The 13,946-nt window shown below is 36.1% G+C and overlaps 1 protein-coding gene across 2 annotated transcripts in view; it reads left to right on the forward strand.

Moving 5' to 3' along the window:
* The window catches only part of LOC126976601 (tRNA dimethylallyltransferase), a 247,704-nt gene that overhangs the window by 213,211 nt on the left and 20,547 nt on the right, over positions 1-13,946 (forward strand). The window lies entirely within an intron of this gene.

Below are 13,946 nucleotides of genomic sequence, written 5' to 3' on the forward strand. Positions count from 1 at the left end.
TGACCTCGATTGACCATAACAGTTATCAATTAAGACACACTCTTTATTATTTATTTATTTATTATTCATTGTTAATATTATGGGTTGTTTTAGGGACTGTGTTTTGTCATGGCGTCTAGAATATACTCAGTCAAACAGACCAGCCTTCAGCCCTGATAAAGTCTGAAAAGTTAGTTTCCAATCATTCTTAGTTTGAGCTGTTTATGATGCAGTTCTGAGATCTATAGAGCTTACTTAGATTTTGCTCAGACTTTACTTACGCAAAACTTAGCTGAGTATAAGCTCAGCATATCCTTTGAATTCATTTTTACAGTCATTTGACATCTGAAATTATGCTGAACTTAAGCTGAGACAGCCCAATGCAAAAGTTAAGTTCTCTTATCACACTCAGCTGAGTTTTACTTGAGTAAAGTCTTGCTGGAAGTACTTTTCTTAGTTATGAACATGGTGATGAAGACTAAACCACCTTCCCAAGAATGGTATCTAGATACACATCATACATAAACATATCACAGAAGTCGGATAATGCTCTCGTTCTACTCGACTCTAGAATATTTTAAATTGCTTTGAGCCTAAATTCAGTCAATTTGCTTATTAAATAGTTTAAATATATCCTAGTCATTAAATAAAATTTGCTGTGACCTCACTTTGCGTACCGCTTAAGAAGTTGTTTTGATTTTACGCCCCTATTTATTTATTGTTGGTTAAATAAAGATGAACGGTTAATTTCGTACGAAACATATATTCTGACATATTGAAATAAAGTCAAATTAAACAGAATATTAATGTAAGTAGAAACTTCCGTTAAAACCACAATATAACTAAAATAGCACATAAAATTCTTTCGTCTATTAATAGTTGTTAGAACACTCAATTAGCTAAAGATCAAGCAACCCTCACCTGGAAGGGTTAAAAAATATAAACACCGATCCACCTGCGAACGCCGAGATTAGCAGGTGCATGCCAACGCATCTGCCTAACCGAAACAATTCAAATTGAATTCTAACGCAAACAAAATAAAGCTCAAAGTAACCTCTAACCTAACCGTAAGTCAAAGCAACGTATTATGCACATCGAAGTGATCTATATCATTTAAGTAATAGAGTTTAATATTATCTTTTAATGTTGCAGTAACAGTGTGCAAATTGATATGAATTGTAATGTGAAAGTAATAGAGTTCAATTTTATTTAAAATAGTTGAAGGTTCACCTGCGCTTACAATTAAATATTTTGAATTAAATGTACCTTTTGGTGGGTCGTTACTTTTACTTTATAATCTAATCTAGACGATTGTCGCGTGCCACTTATAAATTTAAATCTTCAATATTCATCTATCAAAATAAGAAATTGCTTGTTAATTTTTAAACAACTTCAAAAAAAAGGAGCCGTTTATCAATTCTTTTTTTTTTATGGAATAGGAGGACAAACGAGTGTACGGGTCACCTGTTGTTAAGTGATCACCGCCGCCCACAATCTCTTGCAACACCAGAGGAATCACATGACCGTTGCCGGCCTTAAAGGAAGGTGTACGCGCTTTTTATGAAGGTACCCATGTCGTATCGTCCCGGAAACACCACACAAGAAAGTTTATTCCACAGCTAAGTAGTACGTGGAAGAAAGCTCCTTGTAAACCGCACTGTGGAGGACCGCTACACATCCAGATGGTGGGGATGATATCCTAACTTGTAGCGTGTCGTGCGAAGGTGGAATTCGGCGGCAGGGATCACGTTAAACAGCTCTTCGGAACACTCCCCGTGATAAATGCGGGAGAAGACACACAATGAAGCGACGTCTCTACGCAACGCCAAGTGATCCAGCCGTTCACAGAGCACTGGGTCCCCGACAATTCGACCTGCACTGCGTTGCACGCAGTCAAATGGATCGAGCTTTTTTTGTTGTATTCGTTTGTATTTTCATCTTTCTTGCCTGCCGTTTAGTCTGACTTGATTTTTTTAGTACGGAAAATCAACTCAGTTCTGATACTCTGAGATACAGAGTAGTTTGTGAATTTTATAGAAGTTTTTACAAAAAAAAAGTAGATATTTGTAAACAGAAAACTGTATCCTTTAAAAGTGAAACTTTTCAACTACATATATATAACTAGCTGACCCGACAGACTGTTCTGTACATAATAAATAAAATACTGTAATTTATGAATTCGTCAATAATATATTTCATAATATCTAGAACTATTTCGTTAAATATGCTCCCTGTTGTTATAATGAATTAATTGTTTCACAGAAACAGCACAGAACTGTCGAACCGTGCGTCAATAAATTCTCTCATAGACAATATGTCCATACAAAACAAATATTAAAATAAAAATAATTATGGGTCTCAAGCACTCCATGAAGTAATCCCCATTAAAATCCGTTAATTAGTTTAGGAGTCACTGGAAGCAAACATCAGACCACTGGATTTATTTATATAACGATATCTCATGAATAGCGAGTTATAAGATTTTTTTCATTTATACTTATATAAATAAAATACTTACATAAGGATTAAAACGCGTGTAATTGTAGCTGTATTTTTTACATAAGTTATTTGCGAAAAACTTACATGTCTTATAATTTACTAGTGGACCCAACAGACGTTGTCCTGTCGGAAATTTCGGACACACGTCTTAAATTTGAAAAATCGGTCCATCCGTTGGGAGGAGTCCACTTAAATACACATGAGCAGGATAATTATATTATATCGACGGAATTGAGAATCTTAACCAATCTCAAATTCACTGGAACACACAAAAAAATCATCAAAATCGGTCCAGCCGTTTAGGAGGTAGTTTAATTGTGAATCAAAACCATTCTCGAATCCTTTTGAATACACACAGAAAGTTTCATTAGAATCGGTCCAGCCGTCTAAGAGGAGTTCAGTGACATACACACGCACACAAGAAATATATATATAAAGATTTATTTAACCCGACGTTTCTTGACCTTTACATAGAACGTTTTCAAGGAGACATTTGCACTTATTAATCAAGTCGTTAAATATGACTTTAAGTAATAAAATAATGCAATTATTATTATTCCATTATCACCAAGTTTTAGTTACAATTAATGCTTACACATGTTACTATAGCATATAAGGCGAAGCGACGGTGGCGTCAAGCAGATGTAAGTTGCAACTTATTTTAATTCCTTATAACATAACTAGTTGCCAACACCCGTCTCGTACACTTCTATGGGGAAATTGAGTAATGTCTACTTTATTGGCTGGTAACTGATGGTTGCAGGTGCTAAATGCTGCAGTATATTTCCAATTTAACAACCTATTTGAAACCTCTAAACCAAAACAGCCTGATGAGAAAGCTCATGTTCGCTCAGAGGGCAATGGAGAGGGCTAAGCTCAGAGTTTTCCTACGAGTTCGAATCAGAAATGAGGACCGACACCGACAGACGAATGATTGCGAAACTGAAGTGGCAGTAACATACATAAATTTTTTATGTTGCTTAGATCAGCGATTTGGCAGTTTGACGTGAGATAAAGGCCTCCATAGATTTATCCACCTATCACTGTGAGGAGCACTCTCCGTTCTTTTGGTTAGGATCTTCCCACCTTTTGATTTCATGATCCTTTTGTCTTTCTCCATCCATTTCTCTTAATTACATATATGTCTTTTGTACTAGTCGAAAAAACCATCACTGCTGAAAGGGATATTATGTAGTATGCTAGGCCGTATCCACCAAACTTTTACTGACCCAGGCTTCTATGAGGCTGGATTCTGTTTAGCTAGCGGAGTTGTGCTTTTGTTTTTTCTCATAGCAGAACCTTATATACCGAAGCAGTATCATACAATTTATGCGAAAAACCAATTCAAGCGCTATAATATTTCCTAGAATGTTTAGAACTATCACAATATTTTCCGAAGCTACGTAAGAAACTACTACGTACGAGCGATATTGGGTTTCAAAACCAGATTTACTTGACTGATCACCTCTGCGGCTTTTGTGAAAATAATACTCGATACTACGTTCCTGTTTTTCTTGCCATAATATCAATGTTATGGTCCTGGAACGTACCTATAGTGGTATTATATATTTTGTGGTATTTTATTGAGTTGTCAGCATTTTATTCTACTTTATCCGACACGCAATAGACTAATGGCCGTTCCCAATATACTATCTACAGATAGAGATGAATTACTACCTTCTACAGTCAGTAATTAGCTGTCAATGATCTGAAGCAGTCTCAATATACCCGATAAGTCATTCTTATCGCCAATTCACTGTTGCAATTTCCATACAAACTTCTATCCCTGGTAAGCTATTCGTGGTCCCATTGACAGACAGCGTGTACGGTTAAGATGAGTTACCGTCGATAAGTTTATTGAGACAGAAATGTCAACGTTAGTTACAATTTTTTGTCTTAAGTAGGTGAAACCATAGATAGACCGAATATTGGGAACGACCGTTACTTAATTGTTTGGGATAATTCATTAAATTCTTTTAAATCAACATTATCGACCAATTTACTAAATGCTGTAACATAAAAACGAATTATGCCGTCTGTATATCTTTGTTGATCTATTATGTCCTGTTTCGTCAGCTTACACTTATGCGGATGAAGTTAATGCAACGACGACTTGCTGATATATAAGTAATACATTTATTACAAACACACGGACAAGTAAAAAAAGAAGGACTCCGCGCCGTTATATTAGCAAGTGAAGCACCGTTATGCTAGTGTGTGTGCGGTTACGGGGGATACTTGTTACACAATTTTTTCTCCCTTAAATAATCATATAAGGCCACAAATATGTATACAGTATCGTTTATTCACTTATTCACAACGCACGACGTTTTTTTAAAATATTTTATTGTCACGCAAATTGCTCTGTCACTGACGATGACAATTCTTATAATGGCCGCCTATCGGCCTGAAGTAGAGTAAATGTGTGCGTGGGGCTATGTATTTACACGTTAAGCTGCTTGTTTTGGTGCTATACTGTTATGTAAGGTGACACGGAGTCCTTATTTTTTTACTAGTCCGTGTACAAACATGGTACAATTTACAATCGTACCAGATAGACAATTGTCAGTTCAAAGCAACGCACAAAACCACAGAGCAGGTATTCTATGAAGACCTACAATCTAAGCCCGAACATGTATGTAATCACCGTTCCACCGCCTGTGTGTTTTCTTCGTTGCCTTCAAAACTCTTCACTGAACAATAGTCTCCCATCCCGACTTAATTTGATAGTATAAGATGATAATATATGCTCCGACTAACAGCAAAGTGTTGCAAGCCAACATATTTCTTACATTATTGCAATTTACGATGGAAGTCCTAAAGTAATAATATACCATTCTACAAGTAAAAGAACTTTTCAAATTAGCCAATTATTGACCAAAACTAAAACAACTTTAATATCATTTATTACAGAAAATTCATACCTACTGCGTAAAATAAGTATGTACTTATGATACAGAAACTAGACTATATTTTGTATTGATGACCAAGCGGTTCACTGGTATTGAATAAAATCAAATAATATTGAATGATTTTTAATTTAGCATTTTTGCAAATACTTTCGAATCACCAACGCTTTTGCAGTGACAGTTATTTTCACTTTCATCCCAAGTGTTTTAACTTCATCTAACAAAACCAGTTTAGTTGTGTTAGTTAAAGTGTTTTTGTGACTGTGACTTGTGCTATGACACGTCCCTTTTTTCCAAATTATTTGATTGTAAGTGATTGGGAGGTTCTAGTTTCTTTACTTTACCATCGATAAGTGCAAACAGTTTACGCTTCAATATAGAATATTATTGATTGGGTTGATTAAGAAAATTAACTTTTACACCTTAGAAATTAACATCAATTCCGTAATGAACAATTAATGAATAATCTTTGAATGAATAACCTTCTTCCTGATTGATCTGAAGTGTATCTGTCTATTATTCACGTCTGAACTCTAAGTACAAAAGCTTTAATCGAATCCCATTTCATCTGAAACAATAAATTTCAGCTTATCTACCCCTGTAGTGTGTTTATTGGCATTCGTTTTTCAATATGGCAACATTAAGAATCCAATATACAGTATATTATAATGAGTGTTGCCACACAAAGCACGGGCCACACCTGCCGTTTGCGGTCACATACGTTTTTTACAACAAAACTGTAGCATGCCGTAGTAAGCATGTGTTAAATTCATGATACAGTCTGTTTTTTTTATTTATATTATTGCTTTGTTTTAATTCTATTTACATTGTTTCTGGTAGGTACGTTCGTACTTTAGTTCACCCTTTCGGATCCACATTACAGTTTATTCCCCTCACCAACTACATACATCGTGTTGTTGACAACTCTGCGGACATCTTACATTTGATTTCATTCTTAACATACTTCATAGAGAAGGATTGATTTTTTATGACAACAAGGGACGAGACGCGCAGGACTTTCAGCTGATATTAATTGATAAGCCCTGCCCAATCAAATGCCCAGTGCCGCTCAAGATTATTGAAAACTCAAAAATTCTAAGCGGCACTACAAATGAGCTCGTCACCTTGAGACATAATATGTTAAGCCTCACTTGCCCAGTAATTACACTAGCTACAGCGCCCTTCAGACCGAAACACAGTAATGCTTACACATTACTGCTTCACGGTAGAAATAGGCGCCGTTATGGTATCTATAATGAAGCCGGCATCCTGTGCAAAGGTAAAATGGAGGATGACTTATTTCGTCTGTATTTTTACCTGTAATTTATTTTTATGAACTAATTTTAATGAATTTTGCCTTGATTAGTACAATATTGGTGATCCATTATTAAATTTTATGCTAGGAAACCCCTTTTGGTAAGATAATGGGGGCTACATTTATAAATTTGTTTTTCTTTTCATCCATCCAATATAGTATAAATATTAATATAATTTCTGCAATCTGAGATAAAATAAGTAAATATTTCGGTAGCTGCCAGAAATAAAGGAAATTATCTTTTAAAATTTTCGTTCATTTTCGTCAGTTCAGAACGAATTTAAATAATAACAACTTACCTGTGACAGAGACAGTTCATGACGAAACTACTTTGACGTTCATTCAAAGGCTGAGAACTATAGAGCGTACTTAGACTTTGCTCAGATTTTACTCAAGTAAAACTTAAGGATAATACGCGAACTTGACTTTTGCATTAGGCTGTCTTAACTCAATCTTATCACAATTTCAGCTGTCAAATGTCTATAAAAATGAAATCATAGATTATTCTATGCTTACACTCAGATAAGTTTTACATAAGTAAAGTAAGAGCTAAGTCTAAATTCGCTCTATCTATAGAGCTGTATTGGCTGAGATAGATCTCAGATGAAAGGAGTTGGTCCACCCACGGCCGCGCGTTTTGTAAGAATCTTTTTGCCTCGCAAAGCTACTTTGTGGAATCAACAGACATTTGCAATTTTTCCAAACCGATACGCGTTAGGGACCCTTAAGCTTAAAACATACTCCCACTTAAAACCGGTAATGCATCTGTTAACCTCAGGTATTGCGAATGTCCGTTTACCAATAAAAAACCCCATTTGTCGTATCACCGCTCTTCGACAACACCTCCCTTAAAACCTCGCCTAGTATCGGAATACTGGGTCTCGAAATCTCGAGCGATTGCCAATTCCGTGGTCATCTGGAGGGCAAAGCCAAACTGGCTTCGAAGAAACTGGGCGTCATTAATAGAGCACGGCAATACTTCAAGCCGACCCACATTCAAGCGCTCTACAAAGCGCAGATCCGGCCACACATGGAGTATTGCTGTCATCTCTGGTCTGGCGTACCCCAGTATCAACTCGATCCATTTGACCGCGTGCAACGCAGAGCAGCTCGAATTGTCGGGTGCCCAGTGCTCGGTGAACGGCTGAATCACTTGGCGTTGCCTAGAGACTTCGCTTCATTGTGTGTCTTCTACCGCATTTATCACGGGGAGTGTTCCGAAGAGCTGTTTAACCTGATTCCTGCCGCTGTATTCCACCTTCGCACGACACGCCACAAGTTAGGATATCATCCCCATCATCTGGATATGTGGCGGTCCTCCACAGTGCGGTTGTCACAAAGCTGTGGAATGAGCTTCCTTGTGCAGGCAGTGTTTCTGGGACGATAAGACATGGGTACCTTCAAAAAAAGCGCGTACACCTTCCTTAAAGGCTGGCAACGCTCCTTTGATTCCTCTGGTGTTGCGAGAGAATGTGGGCGGCGGTGATCACTTAACACCAGGTGACCCGTATGTTCGTTTGACCTCCTATTCCATAAAAAATATGTCCACCATCTTGCCGTTTTGCCCCGATTTTATAAAAAAAAAACTTTTGATTGAAGACAAATAAGCGGAATGTACAAACAAAATTACTCAAAAATTTTGGATATTCAAATTCAAATATTTTTATTCAATATCGCATGTAACAGCACTTATTGAAAGTCAAAAACTACCACCCATTCCAAAATGAATGCCTCAGACCTGAGAAGAACGGGCGCAACAAACTCAGCGGGCTTTTTTTTTCATCGAATAAATATGTTTACAAAGTAATATTGTACAATTAAACTTATTATTTAATAGCCTGAGGGCGGTCACTCCATTCCCAATCTGTGGTATCATTAAGAAAGTCATTTATGTTATAGTAACCTTTACCACACAAACGTTTTTTAACAAACTTTTGAATAACGTAATAGTTTTGTTTTGAACATTTTCTGGGATCTTGTTTTAAAAGCATATACATCGCCCCACAAAAGACTTACTAACTCGACTTAGCCGAGTAGTAGGCACTATAAGTTTATGTCTGTTCCTGGTGTTAACATTATGTTTATGACAGTTTCTAGCAAATTCACTTATGTGGCTATTATGTATGTATGTGATATATGTGACATACATTATTATGGCTAATTATGAATTTCCGCAAAACGCCTAATTCAATAAATTTTAAAAAACACTACACATGACCACATGGTCATAGAATGACAATGACATAGGTAAGTGTGAATATGTCAGGAAAATATATAGTTGGTATTGAAGTGTATGAGATGATACGCTAGATATAATATGATCTATTGGGCATAGTATTTCCATGTTGTTTTTCTTTCCGTGATATGTTCATGGGACGATGTAGTGGGATGTATCCTTTAGTGACTAGTGTCCTGTGTGTTCTTCTTCGTTGCAAGAGAATATGGGTGGCGGTATTTACTTACCAATAGGCCATCCGAACGCTAGTTTGTTAACGCTATTTCATAAAAAAGACTCAATATAACGACAACGCCTGCGGCTACTGTCAGTCTGGTAAATTTGTAAATGCCCGGCGCGTGCGCAGAGTATCGCTTGTAACAATCCGCTGTTGTGTCTCGCTTGCCACCTGTGGTGTAAGGTCAGATTTAGACTTTTGTCTCAATTACAGTCAAAAATATGCTTTATTTTAGTAGTATTTTATTTGTAAATGGAAAATATCAATTGATTTTATAAGGAGTAGGTTCCTTTTTATGCTTATTACTTCGGCACTGCGTCTTTGGTCCCATTAAAAAAATCTGATAATGATATCCATGCGATGATGAGATATCTACTCAAACTCATGCGAAAAACGCGAAAACCTACAGCGATTTTGTTATTTTATATAATAAATAGGGTTCCGAAGCCAATTTAGATATACCTTTCAGATGACACGGAAGTGGCAATCGCTCGAAAAAGCGAGATAAAGTTCCGATATTAAGAGATGCATTGAAACCTAAAAGGACGCTTATTGAACAGCGGTGATGTGGGCTAAGTTGTCAACGAGCAAGTTAGATTCATACTGAACAAAGTTACCTCAATTTTGCGATGTGCGCAAGAGTCATCTCGACAGATTACGACAAGTTTCTTCCGGCACTTTGCGACTTCATCCTGAGTGTCCTGCATGACCTGTTGGCTGGCATCTCCAGTACTATCATCCGCATAACATTGCATATTAAAAGTATCCATCATATCTTTCATATGCAAATGGAATAATGTAGGAGATATCTCAAAGCCTTGGGGGACTCGAGCGCTCACGGGCTTCGGGTTCGAGTAATAATCGTCGACAACGGCCTTTGGGGAAGCTGATGCTCCACAAAATCTTGACTAATCTGCTAACTAATCTGCTTTCTCATAAAAATATGAGGAATCGAAGTCGCGTCCCGTTGTTCAAAATACAGATCAGTACGGCCAACATAGTTAAGTAACTTAAAATAAGCTTTTCAATAGATGTGACGTCGGGTCGTACGTGTGGCGCCGAAACATCAGTTTTGTTTTTCTACTCACAAGAATAGAACCGGGGACTCGCCGAGTACCAAGTGCCGCCTGAATAACGAAGTGGATGCCACTGGCACTCACACCAGGCGATACAAACACTGCTGTTTGTTAAAACGCTTTTTACAAATAAAAATATCTTTGAATTCTTTGTCTTTGGTTTGGTTTAATATATAAGCGGAAGCGAAGAATTACTTTGAGTAATTAAACTTTATTCTGTCTTTCTAGCCATCTGAGTATGAAATGAAATTATGAGGTGGTAATTGACCACCTCTTCGAAACAGCTAGAGAATAAATAATGAAAAGTGACAAAAACTCATTTCCACTGTTTTAAGAAAAATTAAATCTTATTCTTTTTATACCTCCTTTTACATAATTGTCTCTTTTTAATTTATTAATTTAAGTAGCCATAACATATTTTATGATAACAATGTGCCAAAGTACGTAAGTAGTTAAACGGCAGTTGTGTATTTTCTCAAGTAGCTTATAAAAAGAAGCTCGAAGAGATCATTTTCTTATATAAAAAAGATGCTAACAAAAATATATGTGTAAAAATCATAACATCTGATGGTTTAATTTATTTTTTTACTTTAACAACTTCCCAAGTTTCTTTCCATCTCAATTAATTAATCAGCAATTGATAATTCCGAAAAAGAGTCTTTTTTTTGCATAAATAACGCTCCTATATTAAGTCAGTGTAATGTTATGTCTCACCTCTCGCAATGTTGCTGATCGTTCGGAACGTCTAGTAATCTTATTAGAATATACTGGTACTGTAAACCCAAGGTCTCTTATTATATTCAGTTGAAGCAGTCGTCAGTTATAGAAAATACACCACTACATTGTAATTACAAAAGTAAAGGTTGGGCTATTTAAAATAGTTAAGGGATGTTAAATATGCAGTCGGTTTTTTGTGCGGGATAGTTAACTCACTAACAAAATAAATAAAATATACCACGTGCTTTTTTAAAAATGGAAGCGTATCAATATCTATACGTATCAATTGCATACTACCGGTGGCAAGCTTGCATTGCAATTTTTATGAATAAAATTTTTAATTGTTCGAACGCACATAATAACAGAAATAACAGTTTTTTTTTTATTAATGTTCAGTAATGGTAACTAATGACTTAGTTTTTATGTTGATCTTAAAATTAAGCTTTATTAAAAATAATAATTTCAAGTATACTTTAATTGAAGCTCTATTTCGGGGCAGATAGAAACATCGGGTTGAATTAATAATAATAAAGTGTAACTTTTTCCCAGATACTGTAAAAATTAAGCTACAACTTCAAAAATGTAAAAATTAATATTAGTAACTGCTATGTGTCATCACTGATACTTTTAAAAATATTAATGGTTTTTAAGCTGAATCTGAATTAGGACTTTGAATATTAAAGTTTCGCTTCATCTCATCACTTGTATCACTCATTATTATAATGGTGGCATCGTAAGCTGGTTTTAGTCGGTTGTTTCACGCCGCAACCGGCGAGCGGCGACGGGTCAAATTGAATGACACACCATTTACATAAGCACCGGGTGGTTATTTGTTTACCAGAGTTGACCTGGGGTAGCGGGATTCGAACCCGGGCACCGAATTGTTATTGTTTAGCGCCACGATCCCTTAAGGTCACAAGTTTACTGCATACCTTGATTTAATTACGGAACTATGCGGTAGGTGAAGCGGTTTGTTTTGATTTTTTTGAAAGTGTAATCAACCTTATTTATTTAAACAGCGTCTCTCACGTTCATTGGGTGTAGTTACCTACTAGAGTCTGACAACTTCGTGCGCGACCGCATACTGTTATCAGAGTGGTCGTGGCCGCTATGATGATTAGACATTAGCCGTCATTGGTCTCTTTAGATGCTCCTCCACTTTTGGCAGTTCGTAGCATTGCGGGAGCACTCCATCACAGTGCTGCTTTGATTAGATCCGTCCATCGCGTGGGTGTGCGTCCTTTCACTCTTTCCCCTTCCACCAGCCCCTGCACTACCAACCGCTCAATCGATCCTTCATTTCTGGAGGTGTGGCCAGCTTCAGAATTCGTAATTGTACTGTCGACGATAGCCTTTCTTTTATCCTTATTTCTTTTGAGATGGAATTGTTGATTCGGAAAGCCGTGTCACCTCCAACAACACATCTCTAAGGCATTATTGACCCGGACCAGGTTTCAGATACGTAGAGGAAGATTGGAAACACAAGGCACCTCATAAATTGAACGCAGGTTTTGGTGATCCTTCTGTCCTTCCAGATCTTATTGAGTTTCTCTACCCTACATAAATACTCTCAGAATATTTCTATATGGAGGACATTTATAACCACCTACCTGCGTCGTAATAACTTCCAACCTCCAAGAACACAATTTCAAAAACTACAATCAAAAGAATGTCATAATTTAGCTTTAGTTCTGTTTCAATGTGCGGGTTTTATAAGTATGTAACATGATATCTTATTGGCCGAACAATAATGAATAGTAAATAGAGGCATAGTGAACAAAATAATGTTATAAAGCGCTTGAAGAATTTGTAAAATGAATAGTACCTCTTTTAGTAGAGTTTCTAGGTTACAAAAGTCTGAGCATATTAAAAAGATGCTGGAAATACTTTAAAAAATTATTCTGTTATTGCAAGAGGGCTTTGACTTTGGTGATGATATTTGACACACTGTAACTTCACGCATGTTATCCATCAATTAACCCCTTAAAATGGTCCAAGAAGGAATGAATTTTTCAACGGATTTCAGTTAATCACCTAAATAAACTTAGACCAATTTAAATATATAAAGTTTTCAATATAACCTAGATGATTTTAGCCATGTGTGCTGTAATTTGTTACTTGTCCATTTCTTTCGAGTCATATCATGAATTTTTGAAAAATGAATTGAAGAAATTGAGAGGTAAGTTGGAAAAACTCATGATGTGACTCAAACGCCACCAGATGTACTGATATGGCCATACCGTACCTAAGTCTCTAATGGTAAATTACCTATTGCACGGAGGAGTGAATAATACGAGTTATCAAATATTAGACATACATTATTGTAAATTTTAAATAGATAATTTAATAGATATTGGAATGCAGTTGTCGTTTATTAGTTAAGATCATCCATAAATTAATTTTAATATATACGAGAATTATATATTTAGACAGGCTTGTATTCTCTTATTTCTTTTTAAGTAAAGGGAAATAAAGATGTGCTAAAATGAATAAACAAAATTATAAAAGATTGTATATTATTTTTAAGGATTCCATACATATACATGTAAACATAGTCTCGCAGCGCTGTGGAGCGGGGCATTTCCATCCCTGAAATATGGTCGAGGGTGGTGATGGCTGGTCATAACGTGTAATAGTACTCTATATCTATTGTGTTTTTTTTTCATTAATTTATATTTATTTTCAACTTAATTGTTTGAGTATTTTTTTATTTAAAAGAGTGACAATAAGATTCTTTGCATATCTTTCCATTGAAGCTAAACCTTTTGGTATGTGGTGGTAATTGGTAGGAAGTTTCTTTGACATTCATAAGTTTATTTCTTTGACCTAAATGAATAAAGTCATATTGATGTAGTTTGATTTGATTACTGAACTTTTATAAAGTTGCTTCAATGGGTAATGGTGCTTTTGTGTTCTTCCCAATTTATGAATAATAAGTGCTGACACGGCAAATGTTGCTTTGCCATTTAAATTAAGTACCCCGCGCCCTCTCATTGTA

The sequence above is a fragment of the Leptidea sinapis genome, chromosome 41 (genome assembly GCF_905404315.1).
Source record: "Leptidea sinapis chromosome 41, ilLepSina1.1, whole genome shotgun sequence".
NCBI classification, from domain to species: domain Eukaryota; kingdom Metazoa; phylum Arthropoda; class Insecta; order Lepidoptera; family Pieridae; genus Leptidea; species Leptidea sinapis.